Here is a 5,683-nt window from a genome sequence, read left to right on the forward strand (position 1 = left end):
ATGGGGTGAAAACTCTAATCCACCAAAATGGATGATTGATTTTGATGATAACTTGATCAATGCTTTAATCCAATGCTTGAATGTTTGCAAATTAATATCTTAAGTTCTTTGAAACTCAAAAAAAAAATTTAAAAACAACAATTACATCATTTGCATACATACATTCAGGTTATCCATGAAACTTATCCTTGTCTGTCTCCATCTTCAAAGTTATCTGTCTACCATCGAGTTGATTCTTCCTCCTCGAAATCCTCTTCCATAAGGTTTTAGGTCTGATCTTCATTGTCCTTTCCATCAAGGGGCAGCGGGCCATGATTTAGAAAGATGTTTCCCTACTGTTTGCATTTCCTCAGTTGTATTGTTTGCTTTTAAACTTTTTTCATTCCTGAATGGTGATTTTAATGAAATGAGCATCGTATGTTTGAATTCATTTTCATCTACTATGTCTATGTTTATGCTTCTTTTAAAAAAAAAAAAATTCTATTTTGCTTTCTCTATCAAACTTGTGATTTATGCAAAGATTGGAGGGAGGATGATGACAACGAAATACCCAGGTTGTTGAAATGTATGCTTTCAAATAAAACTTTGCTGACGATGTACAGGCGTTGTTTCAATTCCCAAACACTGGAGAAATAAGGAAGTTAATCCCTCGTCAACCCCTTTGAGCCTAGAAGTTGGTGTTTCTTTCTGTACGAAATAACCCATATTTTAACCCGGGGCAGGGTAGTTCCCAGTTAATTTGTTTGTGCATTCTATTTTAAGAGAATCATTCAATGCACCTTTTAACAAGTGTTTTAATCACAAGCTTTCCCCCGCTTACATCAAAGAAGTACTGGAGATGCCAATCAAAAGTCGATGATGGTTCATTATAATCATTAAGCAAGGTAGTCACTATCTTTCAGAAAAGAAAAGTATCAAAAAAGAAAATCGACGAAAAGCCTGCTAAGTCAAAATCAAAAATGACTTAGGCAAAAACTAAGGCATCCCGCTGACTGTAAGTTCAAAATCAACAGTTCAGGCAAAAGTTAGGGATATCAAAAGAAAAAAAGGAGAGATAAGTCAATAAATTCTTGAACCACAAAATGTTGTGACTATCAAAAGGAAGAAGTGACTGCCATCACTAAGTTTTCTTGGCTTGTGAACTTTCATCATTACAACAGGTAAAAAATTCCAGAAGTCTCTTGGAACCTGAATGCATATTTTGAATTAACTGGGTTTAGGAATGAAGATCATCACGGAGATGGGGTGGGTTACAAAAATTTTGAGCCTTATACCTTTTATTTTTTTAAACCGTGAACCTGACCACGTTACAACCTTCAAAAGCCCTAATTGAAGCAAGGTTTATTTTGAAAGCATACTACAACAAGGTTGCGTAAGCTGACTCCCAAGAGATTTACCAATCATTTATGTTGATACCATATCTTTGCTTTATCTTTCACGTTGATTGTCTTAACCTTTATGTTTTAACCAGTGATTCCATTTTCTTTACAAAGTGATTTTGATTTCAAAAATATGTTTTGAGCATTGCATTAAAATTACCATTCTTGAATGAACACTTTATTTGAAAGTAAGTACTTATCTTTCGGGAAGTTCAAACAGTCGAGAAACTTGATCAGTGATCCTATCAGGGGCACGTTCCTTCAAGATCCTGTTGTTCAGATGTTTAATCAAGATTTGTTGATCAGAATATCCTCTTCAAGATGTATACTATGGCAAGTCTTCCCAACATTCATTTCAAGAGTTGAATCCGTGATCAGTTCATCCCCAACATAGTTCAACTGAAGCCATGATCAGTTAACTTGCAACAATTACTCAATCAGGGGCAATCTTCTTCAGCAATACTCAAGCCTAGTTTATCAGTTATTCTCAAAGGATCATTTGTTTGATACAGTTATCAGTGTGACAAGAAGTTTGTTCATGCATCTTCTTTCCAAGCGGATTTTTTTTTAGAGTTCCTGTGTTGAGGAATAAAAGCTCCAATCTTGCCTCACAAAAGAGTCAATCCCAGTCGTCATGAATAACTACATTGCATTGAGCATTCATCATGCATAGAAAACTTTAACATCATGCATAAAAACAAAATCATGCTCATTTACATTCTTCTAAGGTCCTGTTGTTGTCAACATCTTACCTTGAGATCAAAGTCCAACTTACTTGGCACCTACCCAAACAAATTTATCCTTTTGATTCGTTTTGTCTGTATCTATCTGATATTCTTCATGATATGTCTTGTTTGTTCTGACAATTTTTCAGAACTTTGTCACCTTTTATTCAAAGCTTCTATGGATGTCCCAATTCCCAATAAAGTGTTATTACCTCATTCAATGTCACTCTTGAATGTCTCTGAGTTCAATCATGTTTTATCTTGATTGTCGTTTGATGCTGCTGCATTCATGGTTTATCTTAAAACGCTTTTGATATTTTCTTCTTAAAGTTCAAATCATGTTTTACCATGATTGACCTTGGTGTTCTCTAATCATGTTTTACCTTGATTGTCACTTGGTATTCTCTAATCATGTTTTACCTTGATTGTCATTTGGTATTTTTCAATCATGTTTTACCTTGATTGTCATTTATTGTTATCCAATCATGTTTTACCTTGATTATCCCTTAATGACATCCAATCATGTTTTACCTTGATGGATCTGTGACGATTATCTAATCATGTTTTACCTTGATTGTCCGTTGATGATTATCCAATCATATTTTACCTTGATTATCCTTAATGACATCCAATCATGTTTTACCTTGATGGACCTGTGATCATGTTTTACCTTGATTGTCCGTTGATGATTACCCAATCATGTTTTACCTTGATTGTCATTCGATGTTGCCCAATCATGTTTTACCTTGATTGTCATTTGATGTTGTCCAATCATGTTTTACCTTGATATTCATTTTATGTAGCCACATTCATGTATGCCTCAGATATTCTCTTCTCAAAGTTCAATCATGTTTTATCTTGAAAGCTTTTGTCAACTGTTTCTTTCTTGTGTGAAGTCTGATTCTATTCCTAGATGACGTATACCTTTTCCTTAGCGGAGTCTGTTTACTTCTCCCCATTGGTGTCCTGTTTCCATCTCGTAGAAATCATGTGAATTCATAATCATAAGCATTACATTGCATCTCAGGTTCAAAAATTGTGTTTTTTTTTATATATTTAAGTCTCTTCCATCACGTTAAAACGAAGATTTACAATCATCGTGTCTCCGGATAGAAGAAACTTAAATAGGGGCATCTGTTGCACCCCAATTTTTGACCTCTGAGATCCCATCATTTTCTAAGTGTTATGATCATTATTGTTATACCCCAAAATTCGCCCGCGTTCTTTTTTTCAAAAAAAGAAGTCAACAGACTTCTGTCTAAAAATTTGGATTTTTATACAATCTTGGATTTTTATTTCATAAATATCCTGATTTTATGAATACTCAATTTTTAGAATTTTTTATACAGTATTTTGGTTCGCTGTTAAATTTATCCTTTCATAAACGCCAAATACTGTTTATCACTTCATACACTGTTTATTTGAGATTTATTTTCAGATAAATAATGCTGACGCAGTTCGTGCAGAATTAAAATCTGCAGGCGCGGAGTCCGGGTTTCAGATTATACTGGTAACAATTAAATTATTATTGGTTTTATTTCCCACTAATTTTTATTTTTATACTATATTATTTTTTTCCAAAATCTCTTTCTTTCTTTTCAAATATCTTCCTTTCTTTTCAAATCTCTTTCTTTCAAAATCAAATCCTAGCTTTATTCTATACCCTTTTTCTTTTCAAAACCTACCATACTTTTTTTTCAAATCCTACTACTATTCAAACGGTACACTCCACTCCCAACGTCTCTATCTCTCTCTTTTCACTCTATAAATACTCCTCATTTTTTCCATAAATTCTCACATCAAATTTCACTCATCTCCCAAATTTCTCAAAACTTCTATCTCATAATTATTTTCTCTTCTTCCTCGGCAAAAATGGCAAAGTGGATGGATACACTTTTTCTTATAGTCATCACTATTTTTACGGTGATCATGTCCTTCTTCTGTCTGCATAGTCCTGAAAAATGCGGACCTGCGATGGTTACACTTCCGATCATCTATTTTCTGTTGTTCATAGCATGGATTATTAATCGTCATTTTTAAAGTTTGTTGTATCTGTCGCTTTCAAATAGTGTACCGTCTATTTTATTTGTCGTACTGTTCATTATATTATGTAATATTTGTACTGTTAGTATTAAATGTTGTACTATCTGTCGTACGGTAGTTTAATTATAAAGATAATATTATGTGTGTTAAATATTTATTTTTCTGTGCATTAAATATTTATTTTCAAGGTTATTATCGGTATTTTCGTTCGCGTACAGTATATTTTATTTATTTATTATGTTTGTGTTTTTCTAACAGCTCAGGTAAATAAATTTTTCACCATTAACACAACAAAAACAAAAAAAAGAAAAAAAATTAACTTTAAACTGTTGAATTTTCACTTTAACTGTTACGTTAATACCCGGACAGCTAGTTACCAGTCAAACCCGCTATCAGCGCAATTCTCCGTGTTTGTACCATCAGTCAAATCAATTTTTCGCACTTCAAATTTCCAAGATTTTGTTCTAAAAGTCTTCTGATAATCACGTGGTCAACAGAGACTCAACACTGCACAAAAATCAGGTACGCCTAACTGTCTCCTACACAAACAGTCCCTAACTAGGGTTTTTGTTTTTTTTCAGGAGAACGAGTTTTTGAGACCTCAAATGGATTTCATGGATCTCCATATGTCTCAAAATACCACCAGACAAATTTTCAAACTTCGATTCGCTCAGACGCACAGTCAACAACTCAAACAGTCAACAGACGACCAGTTTGACCAAAAAGTCAACAGACAGTCAAAAATGCAATTTTTTGTCAACATCCATATTTTGTCAAAAGATTCATCATGTGATCAATGGTTGATCATAATTCATCAAGAAAAGTTCAGAAATAGACAAAACTCAAAATTGCAAAATTAGAGTTTTTTAGCTAAAAGTCAACTGAACTTTGACCGACCATAACTCTCTCATAATTTATCAGAAAAATTCCAACCAAAGCTCATTCTCAAGGAAATTCAATTCTCTACAACTTTGATGTTGGGACCAAGGTCAAGAAATGCTTCCGCCTAAGAGATATAAGCCAAAACATTACGGGTCATTTTGAAAGTCAACAAAAAGCAGTTTTTTGTCAAAGCCCATATCATCAAAATAACTTCTCCAAATGCAAAAACGCTTCCAAAGTGGCTTGTAGAGGACATCTTGGGCTTTCCAAAAAGTTAAAGAACACTTTCATAGGATCAAAATTGAGGGAGATATGCCTTGATGAAGTTGACCTTTTTTGAAAAAATGCATGAAACAAGTAATGACCAAAATTTGATTTTTTTTCAAAAAGGCCAATTCTTTTGTGATTCAATCTTGATTCTCATATGTTTAAAGGGCATCCACGACCCATCCATGATTCATGACATTTTTATTTCATTTTAATTAAATTTTATTCATTTAAAGTTTAATTAAAGTGAGATAATTCAAAGATATTATCAAAGATGCTTATGGTTGCCAATCAAGACCAATTCAAGATGCTTAAATATATTATTGCAAGGTTGAAGAGAATAATACTTGAGTGTTTTAACCATGGTTAAGAAATACACTCATTGAA

The sequence above is a fragment of the Vicia villosa genome, linkage group LG2 (assembly GCF_029867415.1).
Source record: "Vicia villosa cultivar HV-30 ecotype Madison, WI linkage group LG2, Vvil1.0, whole genome shotgun sequence".
NCBI lineage: Eukaryota > Viridiplantae > Streptophyta > Magnoliopsida > Fabales > Fabaceae > Vicia > Vicia villosa.